Below are 21,840 nucleotides of genomic sequence, written 5' to 3' on the forward strand. Positions count from 1 at the left end.
GATTTTGGAGGGAGTCAAAAACACTGTAAAAATCAATAATAAAGTTCAACTTTTTTTACTTGTCAATGTAGTAAATGTAAATTTGTTGGATTTCAGAAGTTTTCTCATTTTTTTTTACTCACACTCATGCCACCACCGAAAGTCTTGAAGCAGGGCTGGAGGGTCGTAGCTTTGGCCGGCAGAATCGGCTCCGCGCCTGGATACAGGGGCTCGGGTGGAAAACAAGCTGTGGGGGGGGTGGAGGAGAAAGAGAGTGAGGTGCTGATCAGAAGGCTTCGATCCCGGGGAGCAAGGTACCGATCGGAAGGCTTCTGAAGACTGCAATGAGTGGGGTGGGGGGAGGAGAGGGGAGAGAGAAGTCACAAGACTGCAATTAGTTAAGGGGGGGGGGTGGGGAAGAAAGGAGAAGTCACAAGACCTTGGGTGTGGTCCATCCATAGAGACCTTGGGGAGAGAGAGAACTGCGAACCTGTCCTGCCTGCTTTCCTGCCGTTTTGAGCTTCTTTCAAAGATTAAATTTAATTATGGGGGCAATACTAACAGTGTCATCACACCCTCTGCGAGCTTTCTGCATCATGGTGCTACGTAGGAGACAATTGATTCAACGTCATTGAATCAGGAACATCAGAGCCTGTAGGGTGCTGGGCAGGAGGCCTTACCAACCTCGGGTATATTGAGACAGGCGTTCGTACCTCCACCTGAGTGATGCAGACTGTCAAAAGGCTGTGTTTCCGCAAAGAAGTTGTAACTGAGATCTGTGAGTTGGTCAAAGCAGACCTGCAACCTAGAACTGCGTTGACAGTTGAAGTGAAGGTTACAGCTGCACTTTCATTCTATGCCTCCGGTTCATTTCAAGCTACAACTGGGGATGTGTGCGGCATCTCTCAACATGCAACACAGGTTACATTTGCCAGGTGAAGGAATAACTTCATAAAGTTCCCCATGACCACCCAAGCAATCCATGACAGGGCTGTGGGCATCTCCAGGATTGCTGGCTTCCCAACAGTACAGGGCTGCATTGATTGTACCCACATCGCCTTGCGAGCACCTTTGGAGGATTCCGAGATTTATGGGAACAGAAAAGCCTTCCATTCCTTTAATGTAAAGTTCGTGTGTGACGACATGCATCATATGTCAGTCGATGCAAGTTACCCTGAGAACACCCATCATCTTACACGACAACGTTATATCTGCCATGTTTCAGCAGCAGCAGCCAGAAGAGCAGAGCTGGCTACTGGGAGACAAAGGGTACGGCCTCGCCACCTGGCTCATGACGCCTCTACGCATAACCTGGAGGGAAGCTGACCGGGAATACAACATGTCGCACGTTGCGACGAGCAGCATCATAGAGAGGACCATGGCATCTTGAAACAGCGTTTCCGATGCCTGGACCATTCCGGAGTACTTGCTGTACTCCGCTGAGATTGTCGATCAGTTCATTGCTGCATGCTGCATAACTTAGCCATCATGAGGCAGCAGCAGCTGGTAGTGGAAGATCCACCTGCAGTGAGAGTAGCTGATGATAATGATGAGGAAGATGCAGATGACGAGCAGGTGGAGGAAGATGAGGAAGCCCCTTTAATGATTGCTTGAGCCTTGTGCCAGCAGCTAATCTGTGAACACTTTACTGATGCCTGAGGGCAAAGCGACTCACATGGACCATGTTTACTGTTTGGACCTGTTCCGTAATGGTGTGTTGTGTTAATGGAACAAATAATGGAAATGATTCAGTTTTAATGTAAAATATATTTTATTCAAAAGTTTAACAAACTGTTCTTTTGTACTTAACTTAGCTTCAAAAAAATTATTCTTGTATCAAACTTTACTTTAAGATCACTTACAAACTTTTAAACTTGTAAATTTACATAACTTACAAAAAACATTTAATTTAAGAACAGTTACAATAGTAACAACAATAATAATAACAACAGCAAAGAAAGGCTGCAGCCACCCATCTCTCCTCCCCCTTATTCTAAGACAGTCCGCTGCACTTGGTCTTGGACTTTCCACCACCCCTGCTCGCAGTGTTTCTTGTCTTGATACCAAGCTTATTCTTTCGAAGATCTCGGGTAGTGCGCACCTGTTGAGCGTGGGGAATGGTCGATGGCTGCAGGCGCCAATGTGGGGGCCCGGCTTTGGGCTCTTCAGAGGCTGGTGTGGGAGTGACAGTTGATTCTGTCAATGGGCGCGGGGTCTGGGCGTGTTCCCTTATTGCAGCAGCTCACTCCAACATGCCATCCCTCATGTGCCCTGACAGTGTCAATGACCTGCAACATTCCCTCCCTCATGTTGAGCAAAACTGTCTGAACTACCTGCAACATTCCCTCCCTCATGGCCAGTGACAATGGTGGACTACCTCTGACATTCCCTCCCTCATGGCCACTACTCCCTCACTGATGATCCCGGACATCATTCCCATTTCTTATATCATTGCTGCTACTTCTCCCGACAGTCCCGCTATCTCATCACTCACCCCACTGATAGCGTCCAGGAGTGATCGGGTAAGGTCAATACTCTCCGCACTCAATGACAAAATCTGAACCACATCTGTTAGATCCTGCACCTCAGGAGAGCGCAGTCGAGCTCTACTTCCCCTCCTCCCCACGGGTGTGGCTTGCTCCCCACCACTGGGACCCGCAGCCTGGGACAGTGGGGCCCTGGATGTGCCTCGCTACACCCCACCACTGGGACCTGCAACCTCAGAAGATGGAGCCCTGGATGTGCCTCGCACTGGAATGGACAACCTGGAATAGTCAGACACAGCTTCCCTGACTAACAAGGGAGCAAGATCTCTCTGTGTCTGACTATTCCAGGTTGTCCATTCCAGTGTGAAAAGGTAAAGACTGTCCTCTGATCCCATCCTCCACATAGTGTGAGAAGGATTGGTGTGCCAAGATGCCAAGGAAAGTTACCATCTTGAATGTAAAAAAAAAACACCCCTTGATGTGGAGGATTAAGCTGCAATGAATGGAAACTAATTCTGTTACCAAGGTTCAAACTGCTTGTGGATACACTTAATGACTTCCAGTTGTGTCAGGCTTATGCAATATGCAGACACAGTTAATTTCAGAATAGTCTGTTTATTTTCCAACCATCAATTGTCCAGTGACAGCAGGCTTTTTAATGTTAAATCACAATAGAATGCTGCAACACTAGAAAATGTATCAGCTGAACTTAAACTTATTTCAGCTACATAATATATATTAAATCAAAAATTTCTTCCAGGCCAAATAGATACAAGTCTCAAAATGTTATACCAGCCTTTCAAACGCTAAGATTGGACAGAGGAAAAATGCAAAATTCTCTCTTTCCTCCCCCAACATGCGCGCACAGCATTACTAGCCAAGAAAACGGGTAAATACGCAACTGGGACTAGATTACAAATTGAGTCATATGTCCAATTTTACCTTTCCACAAACTGATCCCTCCTCCATCCCTTAAAATAGTGGGGTTCCTATGAACACACAAACATTTCAGCCATGAATTAATATAAAAAATAGATTTTGATTTAAGCAATTTGTGGTGAATCATTGAGAACCTGTAGAGGCCACTGCCTGTTCCTTTGAAGTTCTACACTTATTAAGAGTCATATGTCTAGGGATGATAATAATCCTGCAGGAGCACACTGCTGCCGCATGTTGCATCCCTAAGGAGTAATGGCTGAAAATTTCAGATAATGTATCTAATGATTAAAGACATAGTTTGCAAAAACCCATTTCTTCTTCTAGCTGTTTTGCAGCTTGCTGCATCTCTCAAGTATTAATCATGAACTTGATGTCAAACCTAAAAAGAAAATGATTCTTGCAGTCTTCTTGTAGCTTTAATCAAAGTATTCCCATTCAATTTGTGTCCTTAATGGCAGCAGGCTGTGCAGTCTGATAAAATGTTCATCGGCAGTGATAGGTTCATTCATCTGTGAAAGCACTGAATTTAATGTTCACAGAGAGACTATCTTTTAACTTGGTAAATCAGTTTGGTGAAATGGAACGATCAGTCCTCTAGACTGCGAAAAGGTGAATTTTTTTTTTAATTGACGGACAGAATTGTTCCTTGAACACATGAAGCACTAAGCAATGGTAGACTTGGGCTACTTGAATACTGCAGAGCTGAGATTCTTGATTGCCCATTTGGAGATCTGCCAGTTTAGCCCAGCTGTGAATCCAAAGCTGGGCAGCGTGTCTATGAATGGACAACACTTGTGTAGTGTGCAGTGTTTGATCCTTGCTTCTCCTGTGTCAACGCTTTCCACGTCAGCAGTTAATGACAGCAATGCCTTTTGAACATAGGAGCAAGATTAGTCATTCAGCCCTTGGAGCCTGTTCCGCCATTCTATTAGAATACCGCTGAGATATATCCATGAAAGAAAGAACCAGAAAAGAAACTCTTTGGTCACATGTCAAAATTGTTCCAGGGCTTGAGATTTCCAAGTGTCAGCTCGTATTTCATTCTCCTGGAAGGAAATAGTTATTGGCTCATTTCCTCTCCTTGAGATCCCTACAAAAAACACAAGCAGAGTAATTTTGATCATTTCTTATTGAGATCATAAAAATGTAATGAGAAGAAAAGGACATTCAAGCGATCCAGCCTGCTCCGTCATCTAGGTCATCCTAGGGCAGAAGGTTACTATTGTTGTACTTCAAAACCACAGCTTGCTGCTTTTTTAAATCTAGGATTGACTGAGATTGGTGTACCTCCTGTTTCTTGCCCGAGTCTAGTTCTTTCGCAAAGGTTGATGTTGGTAACTCAAGAACTGGCACCCGGCATCTCACATCTGGTCAGCAACATGTTCTAAATTGAGGGATTTGTACCTTCAGTGGTAAATATTCACTGGTATCCAGAAAATCTTCTATCCCAAAAGCATATCAAGCTAAACTGAAGTGATTAATTGAGTTGTGTCAGAATAATTAATTTTGATCCTAAACTGTGGCTTACTTTATAAATGTTGCAGTATCTTCAACTCATGCTGAAGCAGTGCCTCAAACCCAATTCTTTGGAAGGCCATGTGGTGGCCATATTGCCGATCATTAATTTCCACCATTTTTGAGGTACAGTTCGTGAACACTTAAATATTGGGTATAAGAACATAAGAAATAGGAACAGGAGTAGGCCATACGGCCCCTCGAGCCTGCTCCGCGATTTAATACGATCATGGCTGATCCATTCATGGACTCGGATCCACTTCCCTGCCCACTCCCCATAACCCCTTATTCCCTTATCGTTTAAGAAACTGTCTATTTCTGTCTTAAATTTATTCAATATCCCCACTTCCACAGCTCTTTGAGGCAGCAAATTCCACAGATTCACAACCTTCTGAGAGAAGAAATTTCTCCTCATCTCTGTTTTAAATGGGCGACCCCTTATTCTAAGATTATGCCCTCTAGCTCTAGTCTCCCCCATCAGTGGAAACATCCTCTCTGCATCCACCTTGTCAAGCCCCCTCATAATCTTATACGTTTCGATAAGATCATCTCTCATTTTTCTGAATTCCAATGAGTAGAGGCCCAACCTACTCGACCTTTCCCCATAAGTCAACCCCTCATCTCTGGAATCAACCTAGTGAACCTTCTCTGAACTGCCTCCATAGCAAGTATATCCTTTCATAAATATGGAAACCAAAACTGCACTCATTATTCCAGGTATGGCCTCACCAATACCTTGTATAGCTGTAGCAAGACTTCCCTGCTTTTATACTCCATCCCCTTTGCAATAAATGCCAAGATTCCATTGGCCTTCCTGATCACTTGCTGTACCTGCATACTATCCTTTTGTATTTCATGCACAAGTACCCCCAGGTCCTGCTGTACTGCAGCACTTTGCAATCTTTCTCCATTTAAATAATAACTTGCTTTTTGATTTTTTTCTGCAAAGTGTATGACCTTACAATTTCCAACATTATACTTCATCTGCCAAATTTTTGCCCACTCACTTAGCCTGTCTATGCTCTTTTGCAGATTTTTTGTGTCCTCCTCACACATTGCTTTTCCTCCCATCTTTGTATCGTCAGCAAACTTGGCTACGTTACACTCGATCCCTTCTTCCAAGTAGATTGAAGATAGTTGGAGCCCCAGCACTGATCCCTGCGGTACCCCACTAGTTACTGATTGCCAACCCGAGAATGAATCATTTATCCTGACTCTCTGTTTTCTGCTAGTTAGCCAATCCTCTATTCATGCTAATATATTACCCCCAAGCCCTTGAACTTTTATCTTGTGCAGTAATCTTTTATGTGGCATCTTGTCAAATGCCTTCTGGAAGTCCAAATACACCACATCCACTGGTTCGTCTTTATCCACCCTGTTCGTTACATCCTCAAAGAATTCCAGCAAATTTGTCAAACATGACTTCCCCTTCATAAATCCATGCTGACTCTGCCTGACCGAATTTTGCTTTTCCAAATGTCCTGCTACTGCTTCTTTAATAATGGACCCCATTTTCCCAACCACTGATGTTAGGCTAACTGGTCTATAGTTCCCTGCTTTTTGTCTGCCTCCTTTTTTAAATAGGGACATTACATTTGCAGTTTTCCAATCTGCTGGGACCTCCCCAGAATCCAGGGAATTTTGGTAAATTACAACCAATGCATCCACAATCCCTGCCGCTGCTACTCTTAAGACCCTCGGATGCAAGCCATCAGGTCCAGGGGATTTATCTGCCTTTAGTCCCATTATCTTCCTGAGTATCTTTTCCTTCGTGCTTCAAGTCAGGCATAGCCTAGGTCACATGCAAAGTAAAGCTTCCTTTACACTTCTGGACAATGGGCTACTGGAACAGTGTGACATTAACATTTTCCACACCATCTGGTCTCAGAGCCAGATTACCAGTTTAGTGCCATTATCTACTAAATTATGGTCAGCTTTTAGTTGTGGCCTGCACTCAGTAGTACAGCCTGAGCTCACTTCTGAACTAATTTCAGATAGGAACCTGTACAGCTGGAAGAGTGGAAGCTTTCAACCCACTGGCTTGGGCTAGTCTGGAAATTCATTCCCAGAGAACATTCTAATACGCAATCCCACTACTCATTTCTGAATCGGATTGAGAAAGGCATGGGTTTGTAGCTGCAGCTGCAATACAGATGAGCCCTACAGATTCTGCATTTCAATACTGGCCTTAAATTTCTAGTGCTTAACATTTCTGTGGCTGGTGTCAGTACAATGAATGAGTTCGATGGCCTCATATTGCGATCTTATCTAATGTGGCTCTCTCACCCAACATTCCTCCCCAATGATTGTATTACAGGTCAAACACAGGTTCCACTTTTTGCTGTATTCACTTTTTAGTTCAAACTAAATGCTTCTAATGGAAGTAAAATACAAATTGAATGCATTTCCCAACAGCCTGTTGCTTAATGAGGTGTAGATGTTTTGATTTTTTGCTTTGCTTAAGCAAATGAGAAGTACTGGGTGTAGTTGGTGCTCATCCAGCCAGCGCTGTTGTCAATTTGAGAGTCAATATTATGGCAGTTCTCCTAAGGCAGCATTGTGGACCAATCTTGGTTAAACGTTGCTCTTTAATTTAATTTTCATTGGCACCCTAGTCCTTAATGTTAGACATAAAGTCACTGTCCTATATTTCAACTATGTGGCTGTGAACAGAGAAGAAAGTTAAATATCTACCTTAAGTGTTGACTTCCTCAATCCTTGACTGCGAGACATCCCTTGCATTCCAAATGCCCACTCTTCTCCATTGCTTCCCTCTCCGGTTTGAAGTGTTTCAAACATATATTCAGTAAGTTACTTCCTGATATGAGTGATCTTCTCCTTTAAATGGGGAGGTGTGTGGTGGGGGTGGCCAACAGAGCAGCGTGGTGTGACATTAATGAAGCTACCACTGAAGGCAAAACAATGAAAGAGAAGCCAGATCCCTATAGTGGAGAGCAAAATTACAGTCCAAGAACTAGTACAATCATACTGAAGGTAGGTAATCGGCTGTACTGAGTTTTATATTTGAGACTGTCCCTATAAAACATGTTCCTTTCCCACTAACGCTGTAAAAGTGCTTGTGAATTTTATAACATGGCATGAGAAATAAATGCAGTCCTGAATTGGTACATTGGAATGATCTGCCTTGAGCTATTTTTCCTCCCAATTTTCTCTCCCAATTAACTCCTTGGGTATTAGGCAGCCTCCATCCAGTACCTTTCCCAAGTGGCATCTGTTCACATTAGAATCGTGGCATCTTCTGTTAGTTGGCTAGTCAACCAGTTTGCTGTCTTTTGGATGAGATAAGACGTCACATCTGAACTGATTCTGTCCTGAAATTAATTCATTGGGAATCTCTTATCAAAAAGATTTTAGTATCTTTACAGAAGCTTCCTTCAGGGTATGTGAGTTCACTACGAGCTCTTTAAGTTTTTTCCACCCCTGTAAATATTTTAAACTAATATACTGCCTAATTTTGTAAACTTCATGTGTGGAATTCATTCCATTTGCTATTAAATTAGTTTAAAACGCATTCCAAATGTTTTCGGAGTACCCCCCTCCAAAATAAAATGTCATTTAGCTGCTGATGTAGCATTTGGAAAATGTTTAATCAGCTTCCTGACTCTCATCTTTTGTTGTTTAATTTAAATAATAAACTTAGATTATTACAAAGCATAGAACGCTTAAGTTCATCCTCTGCTAGTTACCAGTTTGTTTGAACATTCTATAGAATGTTACATTTCAAACTTTTTCCAATTCTGAAGAAAGGTCATCGACCTGAAACATCGATCTCCACAGATGTTGCCTGACCTGCTGAGTATTTCCTGTTTTTATTTCAGATTTCCAGCATCCGCAGTATTTTGCTTTTGTCATCATATTGACGATTAGGAACCTCCTTGGTATTGTGAATTCAGTACTGTGCATAACTAAATAAGTATTTCTGAATTTCTTCAGTACAGGTGCAGTGTCCAAAATCCAGAGTTCTGTAATGTTCAGGAATCCAGACTCTGGACTGATTGGTGACAGGGTCATCCGGAATCCATAAAATGTTCTGGAATCCGGATCCTGCCGACCTCGAGGTGCCACCGCTGCCCGACTTAAGGCCTCACCTCGCCGCCCGGCTTCGGTCCTCGCCGTTGCCCGACCTCGGGGCCTCCTCGCCAGCCCGCCCGAACACCTCCACGGCGGCGGGGCCCCGCCCGAACACCTCCACGGCGGCGGGGCCCCCGCCCGAACACCTCCACGGCGGCGGGGTCCCGCCCGAACACCTCCACGGCGGCGGGGTCCCGCCCGAACACCTCCACGGTGGCGGGGTCCAAAACAACTCATGGACGATCACCTCCCTTCCCCCACCCTTTCTGCCGTTCCGAAATCCGGAAATACCCGAACCTGGGCTCGGGTGTTTCCGGATTCGTGACGTCAGAAAGACGTTCCCAAATCCAGCAAAACGCAAAATCCAGAACAGCCTCGGTCCCGAGGGTTCCAGATTCGGGATGCTGCACCTGTACTTTGTATAATGGAAAATTTAGTGAAACGCCGATATTTTCCTATAAATAGCAAATGTAAATCTGAAGCTGGTTAAAACTCATTATAATTAATGTTTTGTTTTAAGAATCGTGCCCCTCTTTCCCCCCCCCCCCCCGCCCACTCCCCCCATTCCACCTCCAGCTGAATTTCCATTAAAGTGGAGCTGAATCGTCAATATGATGACAAAAGTAAAATACTGCGGATGCTGGAAATCTGAAATAAAAACAGGAAATACTCAGCAGGTCAGGCAGCATCTGTGGAGATAGATGTTTCAGGTCGATGATCTTTCATCAGAACTGGAAAAAGTTAGAGATGCAACATGTTTTAAGCAAGTACAGAGGCAGGGAAAGGAGAGGAAAGAACAAACTGGGAAATCTACGAAAGGCCGGAAGGCAGGAGTGATTAAATGTCAAAGGGATGATGGTGCAAGGCAAATGGCACAGTAAAAGAAACAAAAAATGGGTCCCAAGGAGCTGAAAATAACAAAAGCAGAATCATTACCAGCAACTGCAGTCTGGAAAAAATGGAGGCAGTGGTTATGATCTGAAATTATTGAACTCAATGTTGAGTCCAGAAGGTTGTAAAGTGCCTTATTGAAAGATGAAATGCTGTTCCTTGAGCTTCTGTTGAGCTTCATTAGAACAGTGTAGGAGGCTGAGGTCAGAGTGGAAGTAGAAGGGAGAGTTAAGATGACAAGTGACCAGAAGCTCAGTGTCACACTTCCAGACTGAACGGAGGTGTTCCGCGAAGCAATCACTCAATCTGCATTTGGTCTCCTCGATGTAGAGGGGATCGCATTGTGAGCAGCGAATACAGTATACTAAATTGAAAGAAGTACAAGTGAATCGCTGTTTCACCTGGAAAGAATGGTTTGGGGCCCTGGATGGTGGGAAGGGAGATGGTAAAACGGCAGGTGTTGCATCTCCTACTCGTGCACAGGAAGGTGCCGTTGGATGGGGTGTCGCGGAGGGAATAGTTCCGGTGGAATGCTGAAAGGGGAGGGGAAGATGTGTTGGGTGGCGGCATCATACTGGAGATAGCGGAGGATGATCCGTTGAATGTGAAGGCTGGTGGAGCGGAAGGTGAGGACAAGAAAAACCCGATCATGAATCTGGGAGCGAGGGAAAGGGATGAGAGCAAAAGTGCGGGAAATGGGACAGGCATGGTTGAGAGCCCCTGGGAGGGGAATCCTTGGTTGAGGAAAAAGGAAGACACATCGGATGCACTGGTATGGAAGGTAGCATCGTCAGAACAGATGCGATAGACAAACTGGGAAAATGGAATAGAGTCCTTACAGGAAGTTGGGTAGGCGGAAGTGTAATCAAGGTAGCTGTGGGCTTATAGTAGATATTGGTCGACAGCCTATCACCAGAAATGGAGATAGAGAAGTCAAGAAAGGGAAGAGGAGAGTTGGAGATGGACCATATGAAGATGAGGGAGAGGTGGAAATTGGAAGCAAAGTTGAGGTCAGTGACTGTCTGGGAAACGATGGCTTGATACTCGTATTGGGATCATGATCCAGGGGGAGGTAGGAGACAATATCGGAGAGTTGGAGTTCAGCGTCCGCAAGGTTTGCCAAACAACAACAGCGCCACCCTTGTCAGCAGTTTTAATGACAGTGTTGGGGTTGGACTTGAGGGAACGGAGTGCTGCCAGTGCAGAGGGAGGTAGGTTAGAGTGAGTGAGCGAAGTGGAGAAATTAAGACGACCGATGTCACACCGGCAATTCCCACAGAAAATATCCAGAGATGGCCAGAGGGAAGAGGTCTAGGTGGAACGAGAATTCTTGAAGATGGGAGAATTTTGAAGACGGGAGAAAGAATCTGCTGTGCGGCGGGGCGGGTTGGGGGGAGACTCCTGGCAAACGAAGTGGGCGCGGATGCAAAGACGACGGAAAAAGAGTTCAGCATCGTGCCAAGCTCAAAATTCATTGAGGTGGGGATGAAGCTGTGAGGCTTTTGCTGAGGATGGATCATGAGGGGTCAGAATGAGAAATGACCCCATTGTGAGGGTGGTAGTATCGAGGCCATAGTATTTATAGCACAGGCCATTCCGCCCAACAAGTCTGCCGGTGTTTATGCTCCACATGACCTCCTCCCACCCTATAAGCATATCCTTCTCTAGCTTCCCCTTAAATTCATCTGTGCTATTCCCTTCAGCTGCTTCACGTGGTACAAGTTCCAAATTCTCTCTGGACAAAGAAGGTTCCCCTGCCCGAAACAATGGTTTTTACCGCAGCTGTGGTTCAGGTCGACTCTTGCGCGACATTTGGCTCTTTGTTATTTTTTTCTCCATGCATCCGGAACTCGGTCATAATGACAACACCTGAGGGGCAAAGACGCGGCGGTGACACCAACTGAGGGGCGGAAGTTAGGTGCGGAGCGGAGTGACTGTCGCGATGATGTCGTCACGGCGCTGTGACACCACGGCTCTCTCTTCACTTGAAGGGAAGAGCCTCCACGATTTTTAAACTTCGGGCCACTGGGCCATCAGGGAGGTTTTCGGCTGGGCCAGCGGCCTGGCACCTAAGAGGGAGGTGCCAGGCTGCCTGTTGGCGGCCCGGCCGAACCTGGGGGCATAATTGTCGGCCCGACATGACAATCAGCCAACAAAAGAAAAACATTGTGGCAGCGGCATTGCGCCCTCCCCTTTAAGGGAAGCCACACCGCCATTGCAGAAGGTGGCCTCAGCCTCACTGGACCACCGGGAAAAAGCTTGTTTTGGCACCGCTGGGTGGGACGAAGATTTTCGGAGCGGAATGTTGGCGTCGGGTGGGGGTTTAGATCGGCGGTGCGCACGGTGATGACGTGCTTACCACGGATTGGCAGCAGCGGAGCGGGTAGGGGAGTAGGATCGGGGCACCGCTAGGAAAACTCGGGATGGCAATTGGGTTAGCAGTGGCCATTCCACGAAAAGTCACCGGCCACTCCACTCCGCAGCGTGGCCGCCGATTTGCGGTGGTAGCAGGTCTTAAGGAGGGGGGTAATTTCGGCCCCAATATCTTATATTTATAGCTCCTAGTTTGGGACTCACCACAAGTGGAAACATCTTCTCTACATCTACCCCATCAAACCCCTTCATAATTAAAGACCTCTATTAGCTCACCTCTCAGCCTTCAAAACTCTCTCCTGACTCTCTTACATCTGCATTTACGAAATTCCAACTGTCCAGCCTTTGGCCCTCCATTCACCATGACATTTCTGCAGCCACCGATCTGCTCAACCAGACCCTCACCACCACCTTTGATGCCCTAGTCCCTATTAAAACAATTACTCTCTCTCATCCTGGCCATACCTCCTGGTACGGCCTTCATCTTCGCTCCCTTAAGTTGAAAAGACGCAGTCGTGAACGGATATGGCGAACAACTGGTTTAGCCATTCACAGCCAGACCTGACTGGATCACATAAAGCATTATCAGGTCCTGCTCTTGTCTGCCAAAATTGCTCAATATTGCAGAATCATTCTGAAATGCAAAGATTAACCCCAGCTTCTATTTGCTACTGCTGACCATCTTCTTAAACCCTTCTCCCCTGTTATCTCCACCCTCACCTCTGACAACAAGTGTGAGGAGCTCATGGACTTCTTTATCTCTAAGATTGAGACCATTCATTCAGCTGCCTCTGCCACTTTCTTCCTTTTCCTTAGCCCACCGGGCCATCTCCAACTCCTATCAAGTCTTTGAACGTGTTGTCGCCTCCCAAATCCGTGCCCATCTTTCCCGCAACTCTATGTTTCAATCCCTCCAATCAGAATTCTACCCCACCCACAGTACCAAAACGGCTCTCATCAAAGTCACAAATAACATCCTCTGTGACTGACAAAGGCAAACTATCCCTCCTCTTCCTTCTTGACGTCTGCAGCCTTTGACACGGTTGACCACTCCATCTTTCTCCAACGCCTCTCCATCGTCATCCAGCTGGGTGGGACTGCACTCGCTTGCTTCCATTTTTATCTATCAAATCATAGCCAGAGAATCACTTGCAATGGCTTCTCTTCCCACTCCCACATTGTTACCACTAGTATTCCCCAAGGATCTATCCTTGGCCCCCTCCTACTTTTCATCGACATACTGCCCCTTGGTGATATCATCCAAAAGCATAGGGTCAGTTTCCACATGTATGCCGACGACACCCAGCTCGACCCCTCCACAGTCTCTAAATTGTCAGGCTGCTTGTCCGACATCCAGTTCTGGGGGAGCAGAAATGTTCTCCAATTAAATATTGGGAAGATCAAAGCCATTGTTTTCAGTCTCTGCCACAAATTCCTTTCCCTAGCCACAGATTCCACCCCTCCACCTCACATCTGTCTGAGGCTGAACCACACTGTTCGCAAGCTCGGTGTCATACTTGACCCTGAAATGAACTTCCAACCACATATCTGCAGCCTATTTCCACCTCCCTAAAATCGCCTGTCTCCACCCTTCCCTCAGTTCATCCGCTGCTGAAACCCTCATCCATGCCTTTGTTATCTCTAGATTCCAATGCACTCTGGGCTGGCCTCTTACGTTCTACCCAACATATAAACTTAAGGTCATCCAAAACTCAGTTGCCCGTGTCCTAATTTGCACCAAGTCCCTGATTGTAACTGCTCAACCATTGGTGGCCTAGGCCCTACCTCCTTGAACTCCCTGCCTAAACCTCTCCGCCTCTCTACCTCTCTCCTCCTTTAAGACATTCCTTAAACCCTACCTCTTTGACCAAGGTTTTGGTCATCTGCCCTAATTTTTCCTTATGTGGCTCGGTGTCAAATGTTTTGTCTTACAACACTCCTGTGAAGCACCTTGAGATGTTTTACTACTTTAAAGGTGCTATATAAATATAAGTTGTGGTGGTTGTTGATGTAGTGAAAAAAGCTCTAGCTTGTTCAGTTATTCTTGATAGTGATAACCTCTCAGTTCTGTTAACATTCTTATAAATCTTATTGGCATTTTCTCCAGTGTCTCTATCATTTAGTAATATGGAGACTGGAACTGTGTCTCTCTCACTGTGTGGTCTAATCAATGATCTATGGGTATATAAGTTTAACACAACTTCTTTTTTATCCTTCTAGATATGAACCCCAGTGCTTTGTTTGCTTTTTTTAATGGTATTATTAACCTGTGCTGCTACTTTTAGTGATTGTGAATCTGTACCCCGAGATCCCTTTACTCCGAGGCCTGAATTTTAATACTTTGTTGGGTTGGGATCAGGGTGCTTGGAAACGGTCAATTTTTTGAATTATTCAGAATCAATGAACTGGGATGGCAAATATTTGCTCTGAATTTGTTCTACTAGTATAGATACAAAATAAACTCAAAATTTTACAAATGGCCTAGTAGCGAATATTTAAATTACAATCGCAATGGTAAAAAAAAATTCGAAGGGGGCCAAAATTGCCCCTTTTTTGCGCCCCGTTAGTGTCACCGGTAGGCACTAATAAGGGACAAATGCCTTTTTGCCCGGGGCGGGTGGCACCTGAGGCGAAATTGTCCCCGCAATTTTGTTTACTACGATTTGTGCGTTCACTGTAAACCCATCTTGGACCATCCTGTATTCTTTCTTAGTTGGACCTTACCTAATACCTTACTATTTCTTATTTTAGTGCTCTCTGCCTCTCCCAATCCTTTGAGCACTTTATTTCCACTTTCTAATTTTACATGCTGGTAACCATTCCCTGCCAAATTAGTTTAAACCCTCTCCAACAGCACTAGCAAATCTCCCTGCGAGAATATTGGTTTTGGCGTTGAGGTGCAACCCGTCCAGCCTGTACAGGTCCCACCTCCCCCAATGTCCCAGGAATGTGAAGCCCGCCTCCCTCGTGCACCATCTCTCCAGCCACGCATTCATCTGCTCTATCCTCCTATTTGAATACTCACTTGCGTGTGGCACTGGGAGTAATCCAGAGATTACTACCTTTGAGGTCCTGCTATTAATCTCTTTCCTAGCTCCCTAAAATCTGCCTGCAGGATCTCATCCCTCTTACTACCTATACCATATATAGTAGACACCTCAAATCGCTGTAGAAATACCACCAGCAATGTCTCCGCAAGATCCTACAAATTCCCTGGGAGAACACATGCACCAACGTTGGCGTCCTCGATCAGGCCAACATCCCCAGCATCGAAACACTGACCACACTCAACCAGCTCCACTGAGCGGGCCACATTGTCCGCATGCCTGACACAAGACTCCCAAAGCAGGTGCTCTACTCAGAACTCCTACACGGCAAGCGAGCCCAAGATGGGCAGAGGAAACGTTTCAAGGACACCCTCAAAGCCTCCTTGATAAAATGCAACATCCCCACCAACACCTGGGAGTCCCTGGCCAAAGACCGCTCTAAGTGGAGGAAGTGCATCCAGGAGGGCACTGAGCACCTCGAGTCTCGTCGCCGAGAGCATGCAGAAAACAAGCGCAGGCAGCGGAAGAAGCCTGCGGCAAACCAGTCCCACCACCCTTTCCTTCAATGACTATCTGTCGCACCTGTGACAGAGACTGTAATTCCTGTATTGGACTGTTCAGTCACCTGAGAACTCACTTTTACAGTGGAAGCAGGTCTTCCTCGATTTTGAGGGACTGCCTATGATGATGATGATCTACCTATGTCATTGGTACCAATATGGGCAAAGACCTCTGGCTGGTCACCCTCTCCCCTCAGAATATTCTGCAGCCACTTAGTGGCATCCTTGACTCTGGCACCAGGGAGTCAACGTACCATCCTGGAGTCAGGTCTGCGGCCGCAGAAACGCCTGTCTGCTCCCCTAACTATCGAATCCCCTCACTTTGAAGTGCTTTGGAAGGCTCTGAGATATAATAATATAGTGCTGTATCAATGCAAGTCTATTTTTTCTTTTGTCAAAGTCTCACAACAATGAAAATGTCCCATAGTGTGGAAATGTGATATTGCTAACCAAAGCTTCTGAGACAGGTGTTTCGTGAACCCGTAAATGCAACTTGTATAAATGGGCCCATTACAATTTTCAGGCTGCACCAGAAATTTCTCTCGTATTTAGCATAATAACATAATAACAAAATAATACCAGATAAAGTGCTATGAACCAATGATAAATAGGAGTGGGAAAAGTGAATATTCATTTCCTACAAACAAGAATTTGACGTTGTACACGTAATATCCGGCAACATACACCCAGGGCAGAACAAAACTCTTTTTTTTTTAACATAAGCTTGAAACCGCACACACTCTCTCGTATTCTAGTCTTTGGATAATGGAAAAAATAATAATTGTCAGACTGTGAGACACATGCTATACCTATGAACCATGATAATTAAAGCAAAAATTAAGTTGTAACAGCAAGTTGGAAGCGCAGGTTTCTATAATTTACAACATAAAATCGCTAATTGCCATTGGAAAACTGATAAAAAGAAAAGTAACTCTTTGCAAACTCCCCTGGCCCAGCTTCTGTTGCACGAAAGTTTAAAGTGAGGTTGAGCTCACCTCACAGAGCCTTCACATGTTTACTTCAGAGTGATGGAACAAGAACTTTTGCAATTGCCAGAGACTGCAGAATATTTTTCTCTCCCTGGGCATGGAGTTGACGGAGAGACATTCTGCGGGACACTCCCTGCCATGAGAATCCAACTACTTAAGTTCAGGTTTAGTAAGTGTTCAAGATTGTTATTCATCAGTTAAAAGGTTTAGGAGGAGCTGGCAGCCTATTTTTTTTTTTGCAGAACAAAACTGCTCTGACAATCCAACTACTGGGAATGATGATTTGTGACTGCAGCATCCAGACCTGAAATGTAAAACAATAAAATAGTTGAGTTAAAAACAGATGAGTTGATTGATTTCAGGCAACATTCCTAGCAGACTGATCATCTTTCTCTCCGCCCCCCCCCCCCCCCCCTTCTGCCTAATCAATGGCGGTATGTGCAAGGGGATTCAACATTGGAGCATGCTCCTTCCTTGTGTGGCTTGATGGATCGTCCATCTCTCAGGGTCCTGAAGTCATCTGTAATGGTTGAGTGCTAGGTGCTTCCGGTCCTTCCAGAGAGTCTTCTGCTGGGATACAACAATATAGAGGCATGCCCCCCGGGCGATGAATGGGTGAACCCCTTCCTGGAGAAACTGAGGGGTTGCATGGGGGTATAAGTTGTTGTGAACCAACCATATATAAGAGAGGGAAAAGTCTGATTCCATACCAGAGCAGCACAGCCTCCTCATGCAAATCTGTCTGGGAGAAGGACAACTCTGATTTTAAATACTGGGCTGGATGGCCCATTAGCCTTGATGGGTAACCATCCTAGGGTATTCATGCCTGATTATCATGTATGTACCATGTCCATTCGGCAAGTTGGCTGGGAAATCATTTGCCTAATTAATGGATTCCCTTCCAAGACAAACTGCAATAATCAAGTTAAATCATTTTTTTAAAAACTGGACCATAAAGAGCCCGATGATATCAAATAGGACAGATTTTGGATTTGTCACTGTGCCTATTCATTGAAGGTTTGTGGTTTTGAATGCTAACCAAATCATCAGGGATGATGTCATTCTGTAATAACATTTGCATTAATATAGTGCCTTATATTCAAATGTCTCAAAGAGCTTCAAGCAATGTATTACTTTGAAGTTCAGTGGTAGCCATCTGAATCAGCAAACATCCCACAAACAGCACTGAGATGAATGACTAGTTAAACTGTTTTTGGTGGAGGCTGAGGGAGGAAGAGAGGGGTCCTGGTCAGACATTCTCTACTCTTGAATTAGTGCAGTGAAACCAGATAGGACCTTGCCTCCTCATCTGGCTGACAACACCAACAATGATGTAGCACTCGGGAGTGTTAGTCTTGGAGTGGGGCTTGGAACCACTACCTTCAGATATAGAGGCCGAGTGCGTTACCAACTGATCCAATCCTGGCTTTTTAAATTTTAGGCACCCTGTAAAGCCCAGTTTTGATCCTGCTGTGTGTGATTTTTATTGCTGTTGTTCACATTGTATGAATAGAAAAGACAGCACTCAATAGCAAGTGTGGGCTTGTGGTCGCAGTGTCTGTGTCAGTGGGAGGGAGACCTTACCAAACTGGTGGACTTGTGGTCGACTTGGAATGTCCCTTGGGATACCTGGAACTGATACAATAGAGCACATGTTACCCTGCGTAAGTAGCCAGTGAGCTACATTCATGTTTCTTGCTCCAGCCCATGAGGTACTTGCATGTGACATGGTGTGGACCTGCGAGTAATGCACACATGACATGCTCCAGCATGAGAAGGCGGTGGAAAGTGTCCCTTCTGTGCTCCTGTATTAGTGGCACTATCTCTGAAGTTGAGGCCAATCTTGGGCCTTTTTTTTTTAAGTGAAAAAAAAAATGTAGTCCCTGCTGTGAATATAGGTTCATGTTTTGCTAAAACATCGCAATTATTCAGTGGGGAAGGACAGACTATAAGCCCAACAGACTCTGGGCAACTCTAACTAAATAAAATGCAGCAGAGGCAGCAAATGCACCGACTGTTGCCTGCTGGATCAGCCACGTCAATCTTGTACTTGCTGCTTTGGTAAAGTGTTCCTTTAAACTTCTTTTTCATGTCCTGAAGTTGCTTCAGTAATTCTAATCATGTATTACATTCCCACTCCTTCATTCTGTATCCTGAGTCTGATTGATGTATAATCCATTTCCACTTCCAGTATTGCAGCTTTGTAAGAGGACATTTCTTTATTAATTAATAAGGAATGCTCGTCGTTAATCATTTAACAACATATGAATTAGGAGGAGGGGTATGCCATTCAGCCCGTCAAGCCTGCTCCGCCTTTCAATACGATCATGACTGATTTTTGGACTTATGTATTTGGACTTTTAAAAGGCTTTTGACAAGGTCCCACACAAGAGATTGGTGTGCAAAATTAAAGCACATGGTAATGTACTGATGTGGATAGAGAACTAGTGTTGGCAGAGAGTCGGGATAAACAGGTCCTTTTCAGAATGGCAGGCAGTGACTAGTGGGGTGCCGCAGGGGTCAGTGCTGGGACCCCAGCTATTTACAATATACATTAATGATTTAGATGAAGGAATTGAGTGTAATATCTCCAAGTTTGCAGATGACACTAAACTGGGTGGCGGTGTGAGCTGTGAGGAGGACGCTAAGAGGCTGCAGGATGACTTGGACAGATTAGGTGAGTGGGCAAATGCATGGCAGATGCAGTATAATGTGGATAAATGGGGGCAAAAACACGAAGGCAGAATATTATCTGAATGGCGGCAGATTAGGAAATGGGGAGGTGCAACAAGACCTGGTTTTCATGATACTCAGTCATTGAAAGTTGGCATGCAGGTACAGCAGGCGGTGAAGAAGGCAAATGGTATGTTGGCCTTCATAGCTAGGAAATTTGAGTATAGGAGCAAGGAGGTCTTACTGCAGTTGTACAGGGCCTTGGTGAGGCCTCACCTGGAATATTGTGTTCAGTTTTGGTCTCCTAATCTGAGGAAGGACATTCTTGTTATTGAGGGAGTGCAGCGAAGGTTCACCAGACTGATTCCCGGGATGGCTGGACTGACATATGAGAAGAGACTGGATTGACTGGGCCTGTATTCACTGGAGTTTAGAAGGATGAGAGAGGATCTCATAGAAATATATAAAATTCTGACAGGACTGGACAGGTTAGATGCAGGAAGAATGTTCCCGATGTTGGGGAAGTTCAGAACTAGGGGACACAGTCTTAGGATAAGGGGTAGGCCATTTAGGACTGAGATGAGGATAAACTTCTTCACTCAGAGAGTTGTTAACCTGTGGAATTCCCTACCGCAGAGAGTTGTTGATGCCAGTTCATTGGATATATTCAAGAGGGAGTTAGATATGGCCCTTACGGCTAAAGGGATCAAGGGGTATGGAGAGAAAGCAGGAAAGGGGTACTGAGATGAATGATCAGCCATGATCTTATTGAATGGTGGTGCAGGCTCAAAGAGCCGAATGGCCTACTCTGACACCTATTTTCTATGTTTCTACCTCAACTCCACTTTTATTCCTGCAATATCCCTTGATTCCTCTGTCATAAATATACTCAACGACTGAGCATCCACAGCCCTCTGGGGTAGATAATTCCAAAGATTCAGTACCCTCTGTGTGAAGAAATTTCTCCTCATCTCAGTCCTACATGGCCGACCCCTTATTCTGAGACTGTGACTGCTGGTTCTAGATTCCCCAGGCAGGGGAAACATCCTCCCAGCATCTATCTTGTCAAGCCCTGTAAGAATTGTGCATGCTTCAATGAGATCACCTCTCATTCTTCTAAGAGAATATAGGCCTAGTCTACTCAATATCTCCTCATAGGACAATCCTCCCATCTCAGGAATCAGTCTGGTGAACTTTCGATACACTCCCTCTATGGCAAGTATATACTTCCTTAGGTAAGGAGACCAAAACTGCACACAATACTCCAGGTGTGGTCTCACCAGGGCCTGAAATAACTTCAGTAAGACATCTTTACTCTTGTACTTAAATCCTCTTGTAATAAAGCCAACATACCATTTGCTTTCTTAATTGCTTGCTGTACCTGCATGTTAACTTTCAGTGATTTGTATACAAGGACACCCAGGTCCCTATAACATTTCCCAATCTCACACCGTTTAAAAAATTCTATTTTTTCTACCAAAGTGGATAACTTCATATTTCTCCACATTATATTCCATTTGCCATGTTCTTGCCCACTCACTTAGCCTGAGTATATCACCTTGAAGTCTCTTTGCATCCTCCTCACAACTTACATCCCCACTGAGCTTTGTACATCAGCAAACTTGGATATATTACATTTGATCCCCTCATCTAAATCATTGACATAGATTTCTGTTTGATTATCTTATTCAGGAGAAACATGTTTGAAGTTGAATTTAATTTTTTTATTTCACATTCTAAGTGAACCATTTGTGGAGGGGAAGGCTACAAAGTGAAACAAGAAGCCTTGATCATGTACTGGTCTAATTGTCTGAAAGGTGTGGGTTTGAAAGTCATATTTTGTTCTCATTGTCCTGAGCTAAGTATGTTTGCTTACTTTTCCTGCCCTGGCCACATTTCCTGAAGGCAGGTAGGCAAGCAAGTCCTGTACCAATAGCATTTTCTCCTGCTTCCTTCCTGACACCGACTGCCCCCACCCCCCTCCCCCACACACACACACAATTTGTTTCACCCTTCCCACCTCAATTCCTGAAGGCATTGGCCTCTTGCTGATGATCTAAAGGCTCTAGGTACTTTTCAGTAGTTCACTCAGGGCTCCTTGTTTTACCTGTGAGCCTAGACTGTGGGCGCCAACAGGCTTTCTGACCATGGAATGCACCATAGCCGTAGCCAATCATGTTGTGGCTGACATGCGTTGGTACATTTCAGCAGGAGTAATCCTCCTCTTGGCCCTGAAGCTAAATGTGACATCCCTATCTGACATCAATGCACTCAGCACAGACCACATATCAAACCT

General features: G+C 45.0%; 1 protein-coding gene across 1 annotated transcript in view; it reads left to right on the forward strand.

Moving 5' to 3' along the window:
- Positions 1–21,840, forward strand: part of rad18 (RAD18 E3 ubiquitin protein ligase) — a 489,896-nt gene that overhangs the window by 463,134 nt on the left and 4,922 nt on the right. The window lies entirely within an intron of this gene.

The sequence above is a fragment of the Pristiophorus japonicus genome, chromosome 12 (genome assembly GCF_044704955.1).
Source record: "Pristiophorus japonicus isolate sPriJap1 chromosome 12, sPriJap1.hap1, whole genome shotgun sequence".
Taxonomy (NCBI): domain Eukaryota; kingdom Metazoa; phylum Chordata; class Chondrichthyes; family Pristiophoridae; genus Pristiophorus; species Pristiophorus japonicus.